Genomic DNA, 23,745 nt, shown 5'->3' on the forward strand with positions numbered 1-23,745 from the left:
AAGGAAAGGAAAGGAAAGGAAAGGAAAGGAAAGGAAAGGAAAGGAAAACACCCTTTGTAATACAGTCTGGTACTTCTTAAAAAGGTACTTTCTAAAAAGGGGCACCTAGGTGGCTCAGTCAGTTGAGTGTCCAACTCTTGACTTCAGCTCAGTTCATGATCACAGGATTATGGGATCAAGCCCTGCATTGGGCTCTATGCTGAGCATGGAGCCTGCTCTCTCTCTCTCTCTGCCCCTCTCCCTTGTGCTCTATCTATATATAAAATAAATTAAAATTTAAAAAAAAATTTTAATGTTTATTTATCTTTAAGAGACAGAGAGAGACAGAGCATGAGCAGGGGAGGGGCAGAGTAAGAGGGAGACACAGAATCTGAAGCAGGCTCCGGGCTCCGAGCTGTCAGCACAGAGCCCGACACGGGGCTGAAACTCACAAACTGTGAAATCATGACCTCAGCCGAAACCAGACATTTAACCAACTGAGCCACCCAGGCACCCCTAAATTAATTTTTTAATGTAAATACATACTTACTTTATGATCCAGCCACTCCACAGCTATATGCTTATCCAAGAATTAAAAGAAAATGGTCCATAAAAACACTTGTAAACAAATATTCATAGTGGCTTGATAGTATAGCTCAAAACTGGAAACCCAAATGTCAATCCATAGGCGAACAGATAAACTGGATTATCCACGCAATGGTATACTACTCAGCAATAAGAAGGAATAACCTAAAAATACACACAAGAACATGGATGTGTATCTCAAAATAACTATAAGTGAAAGACAAATGAGAATATACACTGTACACGGGATGCTTCCATATACACAAGACTCTACACAATGGACACCAACCAAGTAGCAGAAAGCAGATCAGTGGTCCCTGAGGAGGGGAAATGCTGGGAGGGACAGGGGAGAGGCTACAGGGTCCATAAGGACAGTTGGCAGGGGGTAATGGACACGTTCATTATCTTGATTGTGGTGGTGGCTTCACTGGTGTGTTCACGCATCAAAACTTCTCAGATTGTATATTTCACACACGTCCAGTTTAGCATACGTTAATTTGATTTCCTTGAAGCTATAATCAGTTGACTGATTAAGCATACTCAGTGGGGCAGTACCACACTTCTGATACAAAGCCCTGCTTCAGCTCTGCCACCCACCGGTGATGGCCCAACAGTTTCTAAAGAAGTCAGGGCTGAAGAGAGGAGCACCCGACATGTTCTCTCCTCCCTCTGGAAGAAGGAAGGCGGTACACCTCTCCTCATGTTGTCTGTGACCCCCGCACAATGGAACAGGACCCTCATCATTAGCAGCGTCACGAGCCTCAGGTGCGTCGTGGTGGCTTTGAGTAAGGCTTCTAAATTCTTTGACATTGATAGGTGCGGTCTGTCCCCTCCCCCCTTAAATCTGGTTGCACTGGGTGACTGCTTCAACCAACACGGCACAGTGGAATCAATGCTCTATGGTTTCACAGGCTGAGACAAAAAGGCTGGGCAGCACCAGGCGGGTTTGCTGGAACTCATGCACTTGCAGCCCCGACTGGCCATGGAACAAGCAGAATACCACCATAACGTGAGGCGGCCAAGTTGCAGGCAGAGGCCACGTGTAGATGCTCTGGTTGATCCTCCTTGAAGTGATTCACTCTCAGTGCCAGATATGAGCAAAGGGCCTTCCTGATCACTCCAGCCCGCCCCCGACCCCGTCTCCCCCCTTCAAATCTTCCCCAGGCTAGAGGCTCAGACACCATGGAGCAGATAACAAGCTATCTTCTCCATGTCCTGTCTGAACTCCTGACCCAAGGAATCTGTAAGTATATTAAAAAGGCAGTTTCAAGCCACTAAGCTTCAGGGTAACTTGTTACACAGCAATAGTGACTGATGCAGAGGTAAATGGAGTAATTTCTTGGGTTTCTCCCGTGCCAACCTAGGTATGGTGCCAACTCCTATGCCCTTCTATGCTTCCAAAGCCCAAAGTGCCTACCTATATTACTTGTGCCAACCTGGACTTGGGGGCCTGGGTACTCTACAAGAACACAGTTCCAAAGCACTGCTCTTAGAATAGTCTTTCACGTAGGCATGGCCCCCCAGCATGAACAGAACTTCTTTCCTCCACTACCCTTGGAGAATGGAGAGGAAAGCTAAAAAGGGCATTGCACTTTACAAACCCCTTGGCAAAGGCCACCCCTGGAGTCTGACCCAGGAGAAAAAGGCAGAGATTGGCAAAATGATCTGTGCCACCTAAGGGGCCATCTGAGGTTGTGCCCTGTTCTGACAACAGAATGTCTCTTTGCCTTTGGGGACCATACGACATGTGGGGTGCTTCTATCACAAGCCTCGCACTGCCTCTGCATGCTGACCGTGTTATGTGGGCAAAATGAAGGACTCAACTCTTCAGAGTGATTGGTCCAGGGCGGGGCATGTGACCCAAGCAGGATCGTGTGAGTCCCTTTATGAAATCTGAGGTGACTCAGTTCCTGGGCAGCAAGAGCTACATGCGATGCGGCTGCCGGGGTTTCCTTTGCTACTGTCAGGGAAGACCTGCTGAGATTGGAGTCCCATGGAAGGAAACAGAGGCAAGAGACAGTAGGAGAAAGCAGCAAAGTCCCGCCACACCTATCACTGAAAACCCAGGTTCCATTCATGAGTGACGCCTGAAAGGCTTTCCACATAAGCTAATAAATTCCTTTTTCTTTTTTGCTTAGTTTGAGATAGAAAGAGACCCAATCAATGCTGCGCTCCTCCTGCCTCTAATTCCTAAAGGCTCCTCCGTGTTTATTGCGCTGTCATGGGAACCACGTAGTTTGGCAGTGACGGAAGGAACTGAGCACTTAAAGAAGGGTAAAATGCCTCCAGAGACATGTCGAGTAAGAAGTTGTTATGGCTTAGGTCAAAGACGTTGCTGCCCACACCCCAATGTTTATAGCAGTTCTATCAACAACAGCCAAATTATGGAAAGGGCCCAAACATCCACTGACTGATGAATGGATTAAGAAGATGTGGTGTGTATATATATATATATATATATATATATATATATATATATATATATGTAATGGAATACTACTCGGCCATAAAAAAAGAACGAAATCTTGCCATTTGCAAAACCATGGATGGAACTACAGAGTATTGTGCAGAGTGAAATGTTAGAAAAAAGACAGATATCACACAATTTTACTCATATGTGGAATTTGAAAGTACAACATAGGGGAAGGGAAGGAAAAAGAAGATAAAAACAGAGAGGGAGGCAAACCAGAGAAAAAATACAGAGTTCAAGCTTAAATACGAAGAGCAAACTGATTGCTGGAGGGGGGTGGGCTAAATGGACGATGGGCATTGAGGGGGGCACCTGTTGGGATGAGCCCTGGGTGTCATATGTAAGAGATGAATCACTGGGTTCTACTCCTAAAGCCAAGACTACATAGTATGTTAACCAACTGGTATTTAAATTAAAATAATAATAATAATAACAACAACATATCTTGGCTATATTTAGAAAAAAAAGGAGGATAAGAGGAGATAACGGATGTAATGTGACTGACATGATGCCAGGTGTGTGGCTGATGTCCTCCGTGTCCCCAAGGACCAGAACACAGTGTGAGCTCCCACAGACCCTCTTGCATGTGAGGCTGCCTTCTGGGCCAGGAGTTAAACTTGGCGCCCAGCCACACACACCTGACGAGGCCACACCCGGGAAACCGTCTTGCCCACACATAAGTGCATCCACTAAGGCAGCCCCATTATCACAGATCTGATCTAGACAATTACGCCATTTTATGAAAAATACAGAAGCAACCACCACGTACATTCTGAGAAGCTAGTACATCTCCCGCCAAAAACTTCCCTCTACAGGATTCACTCCAGATTTCCTTTAAATGGTAAGCTCATGTACTTAATTTAAAATTTGCTTCGCTTTGCCAAAATCTCACTTTTTAAACAACTTTTCAGTGACACCCATTACCGAGAACATCACACTCCCGGAGGAGAACAACCTCTACTTTTTTTTCCCCCCACATGCACAGACAAGTCACACCCACACACATACACACCACAAAATGTTTTATAGTAGAGCCTTGTCAAAAAGTTATTATAAAACATTTTATTTTATCTGGCAGCCAGAAATGATGTTCAGCTGTCTGGAACACAGGCTGCTAGAGGCTGCTTGTCACAGACGACTGGAAGGGCAGGGAGGGACGGAGAAGACAGGACAGATTCTCCAAAGAGAAAGCAAGTGGCCAAATGCCATTGTTCACACTGTCAGAGTCTCAGGCCTCCTCAAGAGAGCACCGTGTGTCTCACGCGGCCTGTAATTAAATCAGAATTACATTCTTCCTGCAATTTGCAAGTTTCCTTCTTTTTTTGCTATTGCTAACTGTTTTCCCTTTTTAGGCAGTTACTGGTACATCAGAACTCCAAGTAACTATTCTTTAATACAGTTAAAACTGGAGTATCTTCAAGAAGTCTGTATTGTCAGCATCAGAATCATGAAAAAAAAAAAAAAGTCATGGGAAATAAAAACAGAATCCTGGCTTAGCTATCCAACTTTGTTCTGGCTTCCCCTCCCAGTCTGCTCTCTCCACTGGATGATCTGGTGTGAGATCCCTGTGGGAGCCTGACTGGGCAGCAGGAAAATCCACCCCCGGGGACCCAGGGGCAAGTCTCATTTACCTGGACACACATCTTGGGTGCTGGTCAGAAGAGGTGAGGAAACCACACTGGGTTTAGGGCCACCAGTCCCTGCTTTTGTTTCCTCCCGAGTCATCGTGTCCCCAAATCTAGCAATTATTTGGTCTCTACTGCCAACAGGGCATTTTGTGGAAGAACACTGATTTTTTTTTTTTTTTTTTTTTTTTACAACACAAGTGTCCCAAAGGAAAGTAAATTTTTAATCACATGATGCCCATTTTCTACCATAACTAAAAGCCGCATGCCAACAGAACTTCCACCCTGATGCTGCTGTCCCACAGCCCAGGGGATCACACCGGCGGTCCGCCAGGGACAGTACCTTGGCGACAATCACATGGGGAGACATGCCTGCTCAAGGTCACCCAGTACATATGCATTTTGAGCCAGGCCTCAAGTTCAGGGCTGCCTGACCCCAGGCTCTGCACTTACTCTCCTGGCTGCCATGAGCCCCTCTCCATATTCCCAGACCAATTCCTGCCGGCCGAATGAGATTTCCAGGCCCTACGGGCACCTGGGCACGCTGGCAGTGTACAAAGAGACATGTGATGGGAATGGTTCCCCTTGTCTGGAATCATCTCTTCAGCACACCCACTCAAGTCCTGTCATGTTCAAGGCCCAGCTCAAGCCTCACATCCCCCCACCCCACGCTCCTGTGAGCATTACCAAATCCCCCTTCCCATCCCATCAGTGCCCACCTTGGGTCGGGTAACCGGATTTTGTGCAGCTTAGCCCGCTTCTTTAAGCTCTTTCTCCATGTTCCCCGCCATCCACCACGCCATCCTGCGAGGGCCTGGTACTCATGGGATGACGTGAACACAGAGGAAGAGGAAATGTGTTCGGGGCGTCCCCAGAGGGGCTCTCAAATGGAATTCCTAAACACTTCACGAGGTATGGGTCATATGACACTGGAGAAAAGAGTAACTGTACTATTCCTCAGCCTTGAGACAATCAAGTGAAATATCTCCGCCTTCGGAGATCCCATCCATGGGATGGACAGAGACCCAAAAACCCTACCAGAGCCAGATCTGAAAGGTGACAGGGTGGGGAAACAGTGGCATCTGGGATAGACAACCTGCTGGCAAGGGACACCACTTCCCCTAAAGGCTTGAAACGCAGATGCTCACATCCCTAGAACAGCCAAGATATCACTCGTCGCTGGAAAATGCGTATTTATACCGAAAGAGACAGTTTTTCAAACTCAGAGACAAGCCAACAAGGCCCCTGACAGAAATTAATTGAGGGCCTCAGCCTCAATGCTGCTCTGAACACTCCACACCAACAAAATGATTAACTGCTTCACAGAAAGGGGACCATCAGTCCAAATATGACTCAGACAAGACCCTCTGGGACAGAGAAGGCATGAAACACAAATGCTCAGCTATCCCCGCTGTCGACTGTCAGCTCCACACAAGGAAAAGGCACTGTGTCAAGGTCAGGAGGTTGGAGACAGTCGAGGGAAATCAAAACTCACCCAAAAGCAGAATCAGAAAAGTAGCAGCCGGCCTTGGCAGTGATGGGTAACGGTTTATTTTCTGGGAGAAAATTGTAGTTCATTAAATGCTGACATAAAGAAGGCTCATTCCCTTTGTGAGAGCCCAGAAGGCCAAGTATGGACTCCCTAAGGGGTCCGTGGGGACATGGCCTAGAAGCTCCATCTCTACATAATGGCTGTCTCCTTGCAGAGAAGAAAAGCCCCTTTCCCCCTGACCCAGGCCCTGAGCATCCCTGGGCCTGGGGAAATGGCATCAACACCCAGCAGACATGAGCGAGGTCTCTCTGTGTCCCCTGCTGGGGGCTCTGGCCCTTCAGAGCTGGTCCCAGGTCCCATCCACACCACCATCACAGCTGCCCACCAGTGATGCCCGGTATTTTCTGCTCAACTGGGTAGGAACACTATCAGCTTTATTGGGCTTTTCCCCTATGGCCCACTGTCCAGCTCTGTCCAAACACAGTGACAGGGAATTTGATCTACGACTTGCTAATGGATTGAGAAAGGTACGAGAGCTCCTTCGGCCTGAAGGCATTTTGTGCAACCCCATACCCGTTCCAGCAAGCAAATTCCCTGTCTGTTTGTGCACAAGAAATTGCCCGTTGCTTTGAAAGAAGGCTGTGCGAAATGAACCCACTGCATTCGTGGCTGGAAAGCACCCAAGAAAACTGGGCAGCAGATGTCCTGATGAGACACTTTTTTTTTTTCTTTCTTTCTTTTTTTTTTTTTTGCTGGGCTTTTCCGTGAGAAATTAGTGTACTGAAAAGGCTAGACCTTTCTGCAGGGTGGGGAATGCAACCCTAAAGTCATTTCTGAAAAAGACCACAAACAGTTGCTCCAAACACATCGTCTGTTCCCCCTTCCCTTTCCCTGTGTCGGACTTCCTGGCCTGAGAGTCTGCCTGCTGGGAGGGAAGCCCGGGCGTGCTCCTTCACTCAGTCACACATTCTCTCCCACTCTCTCCCTTGGAGGGAACATGAACCATGAACACTGCTGATTCAAAAATCAGACACTTCTGCGGGAGTTGGCAGGACCTGGATCTCCACCCCCACCGCCCCTGGAACATCAAGTCAGCGCCTCCTCGGGGCCATGCGCTCACTCTGCCGCCTGGGCCACGCCTTCTGGGGGCCACGGTCCCTCCTCCAGCCTCAGGGCTGGACCGGCTGCCAGGAGCTTCCTTGAGCCACCTGGACAGCCCCAGCCAGCGTGCACTTTAAATAATAAACTATGCATTCTTGATCCGTCTGCAGCTCGAAGCAGATTTTCCTATTTAAGCTGGAGGCCTTCTCTGCTTTGAGTTACCCAGGAGGGGCGGGTGTGTGTTGCATAAGAGCCCAGGAGACAACTGGGGAAAGACAACACTTCTCTTCTGATCCCTCTGCTTGGTGGAGCTGCATGTGGGAAAAAGGATTCAGACACACATGCACAAAAAAATACCCTGGTATCCTTTTTTTTTTTTTTTCTTGGCGCTGGAATTTCAGATTTTCTTTCTCAGTCAAGTACTGGGAATATTCAAGAAGAGGACTGATGTGCGTGTCCCATACTAGTTTCCCTGTGTTCTCTCAGAGAATATGTTCAAAAGACAACTGACAGAGGAAAACAAAGAATTACTAAATAGAGGCTGCAATGCTCAGCCTTACGGGAGAAACACATTTGTGAAATGTTTCATAGAGACACTGGAAATATATTTATGATTGTGGTAGGGTGGAGAATGCACCCCCCCCAAAGATGTCCACAGCCTGATCCCTGGAACATGTGAATGTTAACTTACATGGTAAAAGGGGCTTTGCAGATGGGATTAAGTTAAGGACCTTGAGACGGGGAGATTATCTGGCATTACCCATGTGGGCCTGATGTAATGACACATGTTATTATATAAGGGAAGTAGACAGAGGTTTGACAAAGAAGAGAACCATCAGAGGGATGCTGCATGAGAAAAACTCCACTGCCCATTGCTGGCTTTGAAGATGAAGGAAGGGGCTGGGAGCCAAGGAATACAGGCGGCCTCTAGAAGCTGGAAGAGGCGAGGAAATGGATTCTCCCCTAGAGCCTCCAGAAAGAATGAAGGTCTGCTAACATCTTGACATTAGCCCAGTGAAACAGATTTTAGGCTTCTGACTTCCATAACTGTAAGAGAATATATTTGTGTTGTTTTAAGCCACTAAGTTTGTGGTAATTTGTTACAGCGGCAATGGGAAAGTAATACATGAGTCTTCTAGCCAGAGGGCCTTGGACGCAACTAAGACAAACAGTGGACAGAGATGAGGGTGATATTCAGAACACAGACAAAGCACCTCAGGATTCCAGAAAACTAAGTGAGGCAATTAGGATGGATTTCCCGGAATAGGTACCCGCTAAGCTGGGCCTTCAAAAATATGATGGGTGTTCAAGAGCAGTACAAAGACGGACACAAAGGGGTCATTCCATACAGTTCCATAAGCCAAAGTAGACCTTTTGGTCACAGTAAGCCCTGTGACCAGACAATTCATAATCTAGCTTGAACCACAAGAAATAATAACTATTTTATACATTAAGTAAGGGGGGAAACTTGATGCACTGAAATTTGGAAACCGAGACGAAATTTGCTAGGAAAACAAAATTCACCAACATTGGTCCCATTAGCAATACAAAATGTACATCAACTTTTTTATAGAAGAAACAGGGAAAGTTATAAAGGAACTACAGTCCCAAGAAAGCACCGGGCTGAGATGGTTCCAAACATGATTCTACCAAGCCTTCCCAGACCAGATGGCCTCAACGATGCATAAATCATTCCAGAGTACTGAAAACAAAGGAAAGCTTCTACACTAGCACCCATACACAAGCGCACGCACATGCATGCACACACACACACACGAATGACAGAGCAACATCACATACAAATATGGATGCAAAAAGCCTAAACAAAGCATTAGCAAATAACAATAACACTTTAAGGAAATAATACACTACAACCAAGTGAGACTTATACCAGGAATTCAAGGTTGGTATAATTTACATAATACACCATATTAGTACATCTAAGAATAGTCCCATGTATCCCTGTCTCCCCAGTGCTGTAAAAGCCTTTAGAAAATCAAACATCCATGTCTGATTTTAAAAACCACACTCACAGGGGCACCTGGGTGGCTCAGTCAGTTAAGCATCCAACTTTGGCTCAGGTCATGATCTCATGGTTCGTGAGTTCGTGCCCCGCGTCAGGCTCTGTGCTGACAGCTCAGAGCCTGGAGTCTGCTTCAGACTCTGTGTCTTCCTCTCCCTCTGTCCCTCCCCTGCTTGCACTCTGTCTCTGTCTCTGTCTCTCTCTCAAGAATAAACATTAAAAAAAAATTTAAAAAGTATACTCACAGGACAAATCTGAGACCATCTGTGCATTAAAAAAAATATAATAAATGAGTATCCATAGACTAAAATAAGAATTTACAAGCCCACATCAATATAAATAAATGGGGAAGAAGAGGATTAAAAATGTGGAGGAAATAATGGACTCAGAAAAGCACCATTTTGAAGCCCCCACAATAATAATTGAGTCTGTGGAGAATCAAGAGATGCTAAAACTAGTGAGCGAAAGTCTGATGAAGGACAGGATATTCACAGGGCACCTGGGTGGCTCAGTCGGTTAAGCATCTGACTTCGGCTCAGGTCATGATCTTGTGGTTTGTAGGTTCAAGCCCCGCAGCAGGCTCTGTGCTGACAGCTCAGAGCCTGGAGCCTGCTTCGGATTTTGTGTCTCCCTCTCTCTGTGCCCCTCCCCTACTCATTCTCAGTCTCTCTCTCTCTCTCAAAAATAAACATTAAAAAAATTTTTTTTTTAAAGAACAGAATATTCACATAGTCTCATAAATATCCCACAAAATTTTGCTAATTGTATATGTAAAGATCAAAACCTTACATCAGATTCACCTAGAAACACAACCTGAACCAAATAGTAAAAGCTGACATCCCAATAACGGGATAAACTGCCAGCACAGGCCTCCTGATAGATGCGCTGAGAAGAACACAATATCACGTTGGTGGTATTCCTGCCAAAAATGCATAACCTGTGCCCAATCATGAAGAAACAACAGACAAAACCAAATTTAGAGACCTCTGACCAAAAAAAACAAAAAACCAAAAACAAAAAAACCTAGGTAATACTTGTGTTTTTTAAAGAAGCATGAAGATTAGGAGAGACAAATACTAAGTAACTGACCCTGACTGGAGGAGACTAAGACACAACAACTAAACACAACACGTGTGACTCTGGATTGGATACTGGAGCAAGAAAAGAACACCAAACACCATGGCTTAAAGACCTCATTGGGACTACCAACAAAAGTCAAATATAAATTGTACTTTAGATAATGGCATTGTGTCAATGGTTCATATCCCAAGTCTGCTAGCTATATGATGGTAAGAGTTGTTTGAAGATACAAATGGAAGTATTTATAGGTAAAAGGATACGATGTCTGCAAATTACCCTCAGGTGGTTCAGGGGGGAAAAGTGTGTGTAGGGGAGAGCGCGCTGAGGAGGGTGGCAGGAAGGAAGAGGGGGAGGGATCAAGGGAGGACAAGAGGAAGGGGGGTGAGAGAGAGAAAGAGAGAAAGCAAGCTACAGAGCGAGTAGACAAAGTGTTAATGATCAGTGACTGTGAGTAATGGGTACACCAACGCTCTTTGCAACTATATCAAAAGAAGCAGCTAACAAAAATATGGAGGAATACAAGAGGGCAGGGATAGCAGAGCAAACAATTTTGAGTCTGGATGGCTGGAGACAGGGAGTCAGAACACTGGGAATTAGGCCGGTGCAAGTGGGCATTGTCAGACAGGGACTTGGCTGGGAAACACCAACTTCCAGAGAGCAGGTGGTGACAGCAGCCGGCCAGCAGAGACGTGTAGATGGATCAAAGGAAAGACGAAGGGCTCAAGACACAGTCTGGGAAGAGAGTAGTGGAGCAGGGTGGAGCAGATAAGGACCCCAAGGCAGTGAGAAAAAGGAAGGGTGGCAGTGAGCACAGGTGCACCCTGGCAAGTGCTGGCATGTGGAGGCCAGGAGAGGGGACGAGGGGCGAGCATTCCTTGCCAGCAATGTGTTCATGATGCTGGGAAAATACAACTGAGAAAATGAACTAGGCTTGGGTTCTGAGGGGGACACTTTAGTTCCACTGACCGCATCTGATCCCAGAGGTAAAAGGAAACCGGAGAACAGTAAAAGAAGGCTGGGAAGGCCATACCAGAGGTCAGCAGGTGGGCAGGTAGTGCGGGAGGCATGACTCCCCCCACTCCCCCTATGTATCAGATTCCAATCTCAGGAGCAATGTGCCACTCAACGAACCCCCAGCCCTGGTTTGGACACCCCTCACTTGATGTTGGTGAAGTCACAACATCAGTCTGGTGGCTTGGTTCTCACTCCCTTCTTTTCTCCCTCTACCCCTCCCAGCAAGCACCACTGGGAATGAGAACATCCTTCCAGTCTGAAGCCCTTAGGTTAGCACAGGAGGAAGGGGTGAAGTGAGGACGGAGGGCCCACTTCCCTAGAGCACATCCAGAATGAGACCGGTCATCAGTCTGCCATTCGAGTGTCCGCAATCATCTCCTGGAATGTTGGCTCCATGAGGGCAGGGACCAGATAAGGTCTCTTGTTTACTACAGGATGCCCAGCACCCACAACTAGGCCAGACACACAGTCTCAAATAAACATCGGTCAAGCGATTAAATTCCCGCCTTGGATAACAGGGCCTGTTACAAGTTTTAAGGCAGAGACCCAAGAATAAAATATGTTCAAGCCAATTTGTAGGAAATATCCACACAGTCACTGAAAGCTTAAAAGCAAAAGAATATTTACACGGAAACTCATTCAGACACTGCCTCCACGCCTGGCTTGCCCATTTTCCCTGAGTCTCCATTGGTCAGCCCAGAATCAGAGCCTCCAGAGGGGACCGCAAGAGCACGGGTGAGTCCCCCAGGCAAGACGGCCTTCCCTCCCAGTTGGCCTTCACCAAGTCTCCAGGAGGCCCTTGTGTGCAATGATCTGTCCACTCCCTTGGAGATCTCGGGGCTTCTTTTGCTGAATGACCAGAATTTTTTAAAGAAGGAAGGATGGAGGAGGGAAGGGAAGAATATAACACAGGTCAGCTGATTATTCCGGTGGGAGGAATTTTTTTAACTGAATATATAGGAATTTTTAGAAGGTAACAAGCTTTCTTTAACTGTTAACATTTTTAAATGCTTAGGGGTCCCTCCCACTACATGCTGCCTCCCAGCCAGGACACCTGCAGGGTCTCTTCTGGTATCGTCCCTGCAGCACCCCATGTCACCCCAATTTCTGCTACCACTGTGATGGTCAGCTTGTGCCAACAGCACCCCTCCTCAAGCATATGGCTCTGGCGTCTCCTTTTTTGCAGGCTCTTATACCTAAGAAGCCTGCCTGGCCTACACAAGAGCAGTTGGAAATCTGGGAGACAAGAAGTGCTGGGTAACATCCAAGCTCTGCCCCATCTGCATCCTTGAGATCACTCTGGATGCTTCCATGCACTTTTCAGAGTTGCTGCTGTAGGAACCACGCCCCCCGCTGCCTGCAGCAGTCCCCTTGGCACACTCACCTTCCACTGGATTTTCCATTGGATTCCAATGGAAGTTTTGCTCCTCCCGGTCTCTCTCTCCTGCTTCCTGGGACTCCTCCCTCTCTCAATCTAACCACCTGTACTCAAGCCCTCATCTGAGGCCTGGATTTTAGAGAACCCCACTCTATGGACCTTTTCCATAAAGAGAAGACACCTTATGTTTTAAGAATACTGTCTACTCGATGAAAGTCCATCAGCATTAGTTCATTTAACTCCTAGCACCCGGGTGAAATGAAGATACTGAGAAAAATATTACCTCTATTTTACAGATGAGGAAGCATAGGAGTAAGAGCAATTAACAGGGAAGCAGTATCAGATGCTGCCCAAAGCTGCCGGGCCCCATCCCCCTGGCTGCGTTCACTCCCAGGCCACATGGACGGGCAGTGTCCATTTTACAGCATCTTACAGGCTCCAAATCCACAGAGTTATACAGCCTCAGGGAATAATAATGGCAATAATTATAATAATAGTATAATGATGATGATGATTTTATAGAGCAATATTACTGGGTTTTAATTTTATTATTTCCAAAGTGATTACCAAGCATCCTCCTGCTACCCAAACAGCCCCAACAAAAACCCAAAAGACTTCTTCAGTCATTTGTCTTAAAAAGAAATAACAATGAGATCAAAGGCATTTGGATGAACACATGGTTCACATAAAGCAAATGGCAGGATTGGAGATTGCCCCTCGAGCTTGTGAGAACTCAGTCAGAACACAAGAGTAAATGCAAAACCAATTATTACTAAACACTCAAGATGACAAAGGGCCCCATGGGCTTTTCTAAGAAGGCTCTGAAGTACAAGAAACACTTATCTGGTGATCTCCAAAGTGCCCCCTAGGAGCTTCAGGCAGCCAGGAGATGTGGATGTGGGTCCCCAGCCTCAACAGAGGCAGAGGGTCTGTCTGACCCCCTGGCCTTCCAGGGCGGATCCTTGCCCAGCCTAACATGGGTGCCAGATCCCTCCAGAGCAGGTGGTGGGCACACATCAGAAATGCCACAGGTGGCCCAGGAAACACTCTGCCAAATCGTTACAGGAGCTCCTTTTGGCCCAAGGGAATAAACTCAAGTTCCACAGAATATGAAAATCATAGAGGATCTTCTTCAAACAACACTGACCAAGGAGATAGCGCTTCTATTCGGTCCATGAAAAGCAGTGAGTGACTCCGGTGTGCTGATTTACTAGGTATTAATGCAGTTTTTTTCTAAAGCTACTGTCATAAGGCAGCCTTTGTGTTCCTTTGCCACGGGCATTCTGTTGGGCCCAAAGCAGAAGCCGCCTGGGCATAGCTGCCATTCCAGGCTGTAGTTTCAGAAAACTAAGCTCCCTAAATGAATAACAGTAGGGGAAGGAGTGCCCTGGAGACCAGGGGCAGGGGCCGAAGCAGCAAGAGCAAAAGGGGAGGCTTCTCTGAGCAGCAGGGAGGCACCTCACACTTGTGGCCCCCAGGGGGTGGGTCCCAGCCACCCCACGGCCCCTCTGAAGGGTCCCTGTCATCAAGGATGGCACAGAGATGCTGGGAAATTTCATACCTGGGACGGTTAACGAGAACCTAGCAGACATCAGGCCCAAATATTGGCCTAAGGGTGAGGGGCCAGTGTTACACTTGCTACCGTGAGATAAGAGATGTGGCTGGGGCCCCGGAGTGGCAGGACACCTGCTCCCACAGGCACAGGGAATTTGGGAGAAATTTGTCTCCGTACATAGCCCTGAATTCCAGTGGAATGTCGGCCAGAGTCTCGGATACAAACTGCCCCCGCCTGTGCTACACACAAATACACGTCACTCTCAAGGTTTTCCTAAGGAAAAACGTGAAAGTAGAAATCACATTGGGACTGGTGAAAATGTCCTGGGGCATCTGACAGAAGCGCATGTGAAATCACTCAGTAGAGATTTTTCCGTAACCCAACATATAGAGCACCCCTGCAGAGGATGGGGCAGTGGGGTACATAGATGTCTACACTGAGCACAGTATAAAATTATAATCCACATAGAAAATGGTCCAGCGTAAGTGTGAGTGGGCCAATATGACAAACAGCAAGATCAACATCCCAAGAAATTCAGAAGGTGGAATAATTCAAAAGAGACTTCAAATACTTATGGTAAGGGATGCCTGGGTGGCTTAGTCAGTTAAGCGTCTGACTTCGGTTCAGGTCATGACCTTACAGTTCGTGGGTTCCAGCTCCACATCAGGCTCTGTGCTGACAGCTCAGAGCCTGGAGCCTGCTTTGGATTCTGTGTCTCCCTCTCTCTCTGCCCCTCCCCTGCTCACACTTTCTCTCTCTCTCTCAAAAATAAACATTAAAAAATAATAGTAATTAGGACAAAATTACCAATCTGATAAAGGGAAGGGTAAAATCATAATGAAAGAACAGGGCACTATGAAAAATACAAGGCAGAACTGGAAAAGAGTCAAAATGTAACTTCCAGAAGTCTAGATTCTAAACACTAAAACTGAAAACTCAGTGGTTCGATTAAACGGAGATTAGACCCTATTTAACAGAAATCTGGTGAACTGGAAGACCAATGAGAAGAAATAATCCAGAATACAGAAGAGACCTAATAGGTTAAAAAAAAAAAAGGGGGCTCCTGGGTGGCTCAGTTAGTTAGGCGTCCAACTTCAGCTCAGGTCATGATCTCACAGCTCATGAGTTTAAGCCCCATGTTGGTCTCTGTGCTGACAGCTCAGAGCCTGGACCCTGCTTCAGATTCTGTGTCTCCCTCTGTCTCTGCCCCTCCCCTGCTCGTGCTCTCTCTCAAAAATAAATCAACATTTTTTAAAAATTAAAAAAACAAAACCAGAGGAAAGAACAGGAAGGTGCACATCTACTGAGTAGGAGTTCCAAGAGGGGAATGAGCTGATCACAGAGAAGAGGCCCCTAAGACGGAGGCTGGGCCTCTCTCAGAACTGACAGAAGCTATGATTTCTCACATCCAACAATCACAGTGGGTCCCAAATGGGATAAATATGGAAAAAATCTGCCATAGATATACTATAAACACAAAGATAACATGATTTAACCTGCAGAGAGAAAAGACAGGTTACTTGCACAGAATCTAAATTTGAATGGACAGAAGACCTTCTGTAGCAAAAACAGAAGTCAGAAGACAGTGGAATAATATCTTCAACGTGTTGATGAGAGTTAAGGCTAAACCTAGAGTTCTATATTCAGCTAAATCATCACCAAGAGTGTAGGTGAAATCAGGGCAGTTTGGGAAAAACAAAGATAATAATTTAACCCTCGCCAAGATTAAAAAACAATAAACAAACAAAAAAGCAGAAACAGACCCATAAATACAGAGAACAAACTGATGGTTGCCAGAGGGGAGGGAGTGGAAAGTGAGGCAAAGTGGGCAAAGGGGAGAGGGAGATACAGGCCTCCAGTTCTGGAACGAGTAAGTCACAGGAATCAAGGGCACAGCATAAGGAATGTGGTCAATGATGCTGTAATAGCGACATTAACAGAACATGGCATAACATATTAACTTGTCAAATCACTAAGTTGTACACCTGAAACTAATGTAACATTGCGTGTCAACTATACCCCAAAAAACTAAAAGTATAAAACAATTTTTTTAAAAAGGGGTTATTTCCAGAAGGATCTTAGACACAGAAAAGTAGGTTGCAAGAAATAATACTGATTAAATTGGCAAATATATAAATAAATCTAAGTAATTCTAACTGTAAAAATATATAATTGAAAGTTTATAATCTACTCCACATCCATGGAAGAAAGAAGGGGGAATTGAGAATATCTGGTGAAATCAAAAGAAATAAAAACAACAAAAAGATACAGAAGCAAAGAAAAAGCATAGTATTGTCAATCGAAAACAAATTATAAGGTGGTGGAAGTAAACCTAATTATAAATCAGTAACACCACAAATGTAAAAACACTAACATTGCCAATGAAAAGACAGATATTCTCAAACTGGACATTTTTTTAAAAAATTAGGACACATAATACTTTTAAGAAACACACATAAGCCACCGTTATGGAGAAAGCCTGAAAATAAAAGGAAAAGGAAACACTAGGCAAACATTGACCAAAAGAGAAACTCTGACAGTATTAATATTATGTAAAAATAGCTAGGACGCCAAAAGCTTTACTAGGGATAAAAAAAAACCAAAAAGGCCCATTACATGATAGTTAAAGAAATAACTCACCAGGAATACGGCTCCTACACCTGAATACGTCAAACACTATCACCTCATAACATAAAGTGAAAAACTGATAGATTTGAAAGGTGAAATTGGCCAAACCACAAAAGTTATGAGACTTTTTAACATACCTCTTGGTAAAACGAATACATCAAGCCAGCCAAAAATAATGAGGACAGGATGATTTGACATCACAACAGTTAGAGCTAATGAACACATATACAGAACACCGTTCACAGCAATTAAAGAATACACTTTTTTTTTAATTCACACATAAAACATTTATTAAAACAAAAAAAAATGCCTATACTCTAAACCACAATGCAAATCTCAACCACTGCTAAAGAATCAGTATCATATGGAACATAATATTGCCAACAAGCTTCTATTAGACCTAACCCTCCTGTAGACAGCAATTATAAATTTGAACAAAATATAAAAACCCAATGACCTGAGGGCTGGAAAGTGGGCCAGTGCAGGAAGACTCTGGGGTAGGGGGTGGGCAAGGCTAGGAAGAAAAGAATAGCACAGGGGGCTGAAGAATACCACAAAGTCATGCCTTAAAGGGTGGCTTATGAGGGCACCCGGGTGGCTCAGTCAGTTAAGTGTCTGACTTTGGCTCAGGTCAGGATCTCGCAGCTTGTGAGTTCGAGCCCGCGTCAGGCTCTGTGCTGACAGCTCAGAGCCTGGAGCCTGTATCAGATCTGTGTCTCCCTCTCTCTCTGCCCCTCCCCTGCTTGTACTCTGTCTCTCTCTCTCTCAAAAATAAATAAACGTTTAAAAAAATTTTTTTAATAAATAAATAAAGGGTGGCTTATAATCAATCCAGTAGGAGGTCTGTGGTCCTCAGGCCTGAAGACACAAAGGACAGAGTTCAGGGCAACAAAGTGACGGGAACCTAACTGGGGACATGCTAGAAAGGCATTCGCATAACTTAATTACAGTATGTTGTTATCAGGTTTTTTTTTTTAATGTTTCATTTATTCATTCATTTATTTATTTATTTTTGAGAGAGAAAGAGAGACACAGCACAAGCAGGGAAGGGGCAGAGAGAAAGGGGGAGACACAGAATCTGAAGCAGGCTCCAGGCTCCAAGCTGTCAGCACAGCACAGCGCCTGAACTCACAAACCATGAGATCATGACCTGAGCCGAAGTCTGAAACTTAACCGACTGAGCCACTCAGGTGTCCCATATAACAGTTTTTTGGTTTTTATTTTAATGTTTATTTATTTATTTTTGAGAGAGAGAGAGAGAGAGAGAGAGAGAGAGCATGAGCAGGAGTGGGGCAGAAAGAGCAGGAGACAGAGAATCCCAAGCAGGCTCCACACTGTCAGCACAGAGCCTGATATGGGGGTTCAAACTCACAAACCCATGAGATCATGACCAGGTCAAAATCATGAGTTGGGCACTTAACTGACTGAGCCACCCAGGCACCCCTGTTGTCATAATCATTTTATTTTATTACGGTTGCTGTTAATCCCTTTCTGTGCCTAATTTATAAATTAAACTTTATCATAGGTGCATACATATAGGAAAAAAACATAGTAGGTACAGGGTTTGGTACAATCTGCGGTTTTAGGCATCCACTGGGGGTCTTGAATGTATCCCTCGGGATGGTGGTTTCTTCTGAGGAGTAAGTTAGAGGGACGATATGGGATGGGGCCAGGGACATACTCAGTCATATCCATAAATGTTAATTTCTCTCAAAAAAGAAAAAAGTTCTGAAGCAGATAGGGCAGATCTTAACATTGGTTAAGTCTGAATACTGGGTTCATGGACTTCTGGTTTTGTGTGTGTTTTGCCTGTCATAAGTACTTCAGATCTAAAAATAATTTAAAGCCACTACATTTGTTTCCTTCTGCCCTATCTCCTCCACCAAAACATAAGCTCCCCGGAGGCAGGGACCATGCTGTGTCAGGCTTACCACAGTGTACCCAGTGTCTAGAGGGTCAACAAATACCTAATGGCTAAATAAATGAAAAACAAGAGGAAAAATGTAAGCAGATGACCTCAAAGAGTCACTTCTGGTCTAGAAACACAGATTCTTTGATTTCATTGTGGATTTGTTCAAGAGGCAAGAATGACAGATTCAAGAAGAACAAGGGAAGCTTTTGGCTCTTAGCTTAGTGCCCTATAGGGTTTCTCTTTCTCTCCCACTTTATACACAACCAACGGCATTAAGTGGTCCCCTGACAACAAAGACTGGGGGTACAAGTAATAATAATTACAAGCACGGTGGCTGCAACAGTAGTGGAAATTTGTTAGTGGCTAAGTGACAAGTGCATGATCTCCTGTAACACTCACAAAACCACTAAGAGGTGGATGGCATCACTTAGCTGATGGGACTGAAGGTCAGAGTGGCTCAATCCTTTCTACCTTGTCTGAGGCTCTGCAGCTCCTTCAGTATTTGTTTATCAAGAAAAATACGTGAACAGATGACCAGCCAACTATGACATCTATTCTTATAGAAAGGGTCTCTTCACACAGCCTGTTTCTAATTTCTTCTAAATTTGTTTTCTACCCTCTAGGCATTTGTGAGTGTTCTCAAGAATATGCCCCCCACCAGCGCAGCTGGAAGTCTGACATCACTCCTCATCTGCGTGTTCCCCTTCAGCAATAGCCCTGAGAAGCAGACAACACTGGTATCATCATGTCAATGTTACAGAGGACAACACAGAGGTGGTTACGGACTGAATTGTGTACTAGAACCCTCAGCAACTTAGAGTACAGTGTCTGAAGAGAAGGTCTTAAAAAGGTAATTAAGTGCAGATGATGTCATCAATAGGCTCTAATCCAATATAATCAGTGCCCTTATAAGAACAGAAGATTAGGACACAGACACGCACAGAGGGAAGACCGTGTCAGAACACAGGAAGAAGGTGGCCATCTACAAGCCAAGGAAAGAGGCCCCTGAAGAAACCAACTCTACAAACACCTTGACCTTGGACTTCTAGCCTCCAGAATTGTAAGGAAATAAATGCCTATTGTATAAGTCACCCAGGCCGTGGTACTTTGTTCTGGCAGCCCTAACAAATTACAACAGAGGCACAGAGTTATCAAGGGACTCTCCTGGGGTCACATCCAAGAAAGACAGAGTCAGGCTTCTAGCATGTTCTCCTTTCTTTCCTTTGGAATCATAATTCTTAAACGATCAGTGTCTGCTTTTGGAGTTAATGTTTTTATATGTAAATAAACACTTAAAATATTAAGATGGAGAAACTCTAAGTAGTAGCATTTTAATTCCATTTATGTTGGGTTCTTCTTCCAGTTAAGACGTAGAAGAACATGAAACAACAAAATACTGTATAAGCTATGAAGTCATTTTTTTAAGTTTATTTATTTGCTTTGAGAAGAAGCATGAGTGGGGAGGGGCAAAGTGAGAGTGAGAGAGGGGCGGGGGTGGAATCCCAAGCAGTCTCTGCACTATCGGCACAGACACCAACGCAGGACTCAATCTCACAGTTCGCGAGATCTCACTAACCATGAGATCATGACCTGAGCTGATATCAAGAGTCAGATGCTTAATGGACTGAGCCACCCAGGTGCCCCTCATTTTTATCCACTTGGGCAGCTGAGGTCTTGATGACATTTAGAGTAGAACCAAATTTCAGAGGGATGGAACTCTTCCTAAGTAAGTAAAGACCATTAGCCACATTTATCCCTGGACCACAGATGAGATAAGGAGCTAAGAAGCATCAGACAGAGAGGATCTTGCGGAAGTGTGGGGGGAAAAAAAACAGCCAAATTCTGACCAACCATGTGAGCTGAAATGACGGGTCAGACCTGGAGTAGAGGTGCCCCTAATCTACTCCACCAGATTTTTACCGATATGGTGGCCCATGAGAAGCCGGGATGAGGACAGAAAGCAGAATGATACCTCCGTGGTGATGTGGGGGCTGGGACCGAAGCTCTTTTGGTCCTGCCTCCAGACATGTGAACCAGTGACAAGCTGGAAGTAGTCCAAGTTGCAATCCGAATCAACCCACTTCATCTCCAGACTCAACAGTAGAGTTTACCTCCTGAGACCTGCTGCCTCTATGTCACTACAAGAGAAGCTGGCTGAGGACAGGCTGTCAGAGAGAGAAGCAACTTCTGAGGAGTCCCACCTGCGTAGCCTACCTGAGGTCCAACCTCCTGCTCTGCTCCTCAGTTCCAAGAGCCCAGGGCAGTGGTGGTGTTGGTGGTTAAGCCAGTTTGGTTTCTGTCATTTCCAACCAAATGAATCTTAATGGATGCAAAGCACAAGCCCCAACCAATTATTTATTGCAGATTATAAACACAGTTGTTATGCAAATTATGGCACAAATTAGCAATACACAATTTCTAAAGACTTGTGGCATCCTCTAAATACTCACTAAAGTTAACTTTATAATGCTATATAAATGAACCAAACAATACTACAAAATAACTGTAATGATCTTTTAAAACAGTCATAACAACTTGAACTATAAAGCAGACATCTAGAGCGCCTGGGTGGCTCAGTCGGTTAAGCATCCGACTCTTGATTTCAGATCAGGTCATGATCTCACAGTTCTAGCCCCACATCAGGCTCTGTGCTGACAGCACGGAGTCTGCTTGGAATTCTCTCTCTCTTTCTCTCTCTCTCTCCCCCCGCCTTCCTTCCCCTGCTCTCTCTTTCTCTCTCCTCAAAATAAATAAACATTAAAAAAAAAAGAGATATCAATGTCTTTGCAGGTACCATTGTCAGATGGCATATCTGGGTTATAAAGAGCCCACCCGAAACACTATAGGATTCCTGTTCTGACAGTGCCTTGCGGCAAAGGAGTTTTAACGTTCTGCCATCTACCTCAACCATCGACATGTTACATCTACCGTGATAGAGGAGAAGACAGAGATTGAAACTGTTACTAAAGTCCATGAAAATGCTAAGTGGGGAGATTCTAAACAGAATCCAATGGAGAAATTAAAATAAGCATAGAAGACAGACAAAAAGTTTTGAAGTCGAAATTGAGACACATTTAAAAATATCGAAACTGCCAATTTAGTTGTTGGGAACAGCCCCCAAAACCTTCAAAAACTCGTGCTGTGACAAAAAAGAAAAATATGAAAGAAAAGAAAAGCCCACAGACTCCATATTTTTCATGCCAAGTTCCAACCTGGAGTGATGCTTTATGGATCAGTTTATAAGGTCCTAAAAATAAGGAGCAATAAAGGTGATAAGATAAGACTGTCCTCTCCCTGGGAGCCCCAAAGACTGCCAGAAAGAAATGCAACCTCAGTAGTACCTACAAGAAGGCAGTGGGTCCTCCCAGGAGGCCTCCATTGTGCTAGTCCATCTGTCCCTGAAGAGAACAGGGTGGCTTACCACAGTTCAACTCTCAGGTAAATTGAGTGCTTCACGGAGGAGGAAAAATTACCACACTCCTCACCTGCAAGAGCCAGCTGGTTACTCCCAGTCTGGGTCCAAAGTCGGGGCAACACAAGATCCAAGACAAGGCACAATGCCACATCTGACAGCCATGTTCATCCCTAGAGAATATGTTCCTGTCGGAAATCTTGGATGATTAATCTGATTCATACGTCCAGGAAAACAAAAATGTTATCTTGCTGGTTTCCCAGTAAATTGATTTTCTCAATTTCTAAATTAAATTTCTGAACTCCCAGAAAGTTAATTCACACTAGATAGGGCCTAATTGACTGTTAATTAGCTAAACTTATTAGAAGGCCCACTGTCTGTCTCAATACAGCAACAAAATTTACAGCATATTTCACACAAAGCAAGAAGGACCAGAAGGGAAATACACACCTTTTTCCCGTGTCCGTGTACCTACCCAGGGCAGAGCCTGGCACGGCAGAGCGCACTGATGGGAGATGTGGGGGCAGGGAAGGGGAGAGGATTTTTTTAAGCAAATTCAGAAATTTCTCACAAGGCTGCTCGTACTTTAACTTCATCTATATTACATCCTCCCCACCCTGTTTTTGTTCCTTTCCTTCATTACAGGCTAAACACTCTATCAAAAGGGTGCCTTGTAGCCAGCCTCAGAGACAAAAATGCAAACCTGAGCACAATGTATCATTTGGTCAGCAATCCTTGGTATCACACATGCCCCTAAAGAGGATGTCAACGGGGGGAATGAGACAAATATTCCATGAGATCAGCCACTTGCATAGAGGCAAAAGTGAGAATAAAACGTATTTGCCCTTGGACTTCACTGTGGGGCCCTGCCTGGTGGTTCTCACCTGCAAAAATCCACTTCCGATGGCCCACTGGTGCTATTACTCACGTCTAATACTCCTTAGCACAGTGATTCTCAGCACCAGCTGAACATTAGAACTGCCTGGGGAGGTTTTAAATCACCAGATGCCCAGGCTGTGCCCGAGACCAATTAAAGCAGCTCTCCGGGGGGGCAGGACCCAGGCTTGAGTGACTGTTAAAGCTCCCCAGGTGATGCCCATGGACAGCCAGTGCTGAGTCCTACTGCCTTTGCTATTCCCCCTGCCTCTAAAACAATATATTCACATTAGCAGCAGAAAGCGCACTTAGATGTGGAATGACCAACATTTACTTTGAAAGCAGATTTTTTAAAAAATGCTCCACCGAGACTGTCAAGTGGCTTAAAATAACACACCAACATCAAGCCGAAACATACAACCAACCAACTTACCCAAACCCCTGCTTCCTATTAAACAGTATTTTTTAGGGGCGCCTGGGTGGCTCAGTCAGTTAAGCATCCAACTTCGGCTGAGGTCATGATCTCACATTTGTGAGTTCGAGTCCCTCATCGGGCTCTTTGCTGACAGCTCAGAGCCTGGAGCCTGCTTCGGATTCTGTGTCTCCCTCTCCCTC

At 45.2% G+C, this 23,745-nt stretch overlaps 1 protein-coding gene and 1 long non-coding RNA gene across 2 annotated transcripts in view; both read right to left on the bottom strand.

Annotated features, from left to right (window-relative positions):
* Positions 1 to 23,745, bottom strand: part of ADAMTS17 (ADAM metallopeptidase with thrombospondin type 1 motif 17) — a 345,055-nt gene that overhangs the window by 307,855 nt on the left and 13,455 nt on the right. The window lies entirely within an intron of this gene.
* Positions 8,267 to 11,276, bottom strand: LOC121042488 (uncharacterized). Its single transcript, XR_005796254.1, has 3 exons — positions 11,266 to 11,276; positions 10,985 to 10,988; positions 8,267 to 8,384 (listed from the first exon to the last, which is right to left on the bottom strand). It is a non-coding gene; the product is annotated as an uncharacterized LOC121042488 (long non-coding RNA).

The sequence above is a fragment of the Herpailurus yagouaroundi genome, unplaced genomic scaffold, assembly GCF_014898765.1.
Source record: "Herpailurus yagouaroundi ecotype Mexico unplaced genomic scaffold, PumYag 185, whole genome shotgun sequence".
Taxonomy (NCBI): Eukaryota; Metazoa; Chordata; class Mammalia; order Carnivora; family Felidae; genus Herpailurus; species Herpailurus yagouaroundi.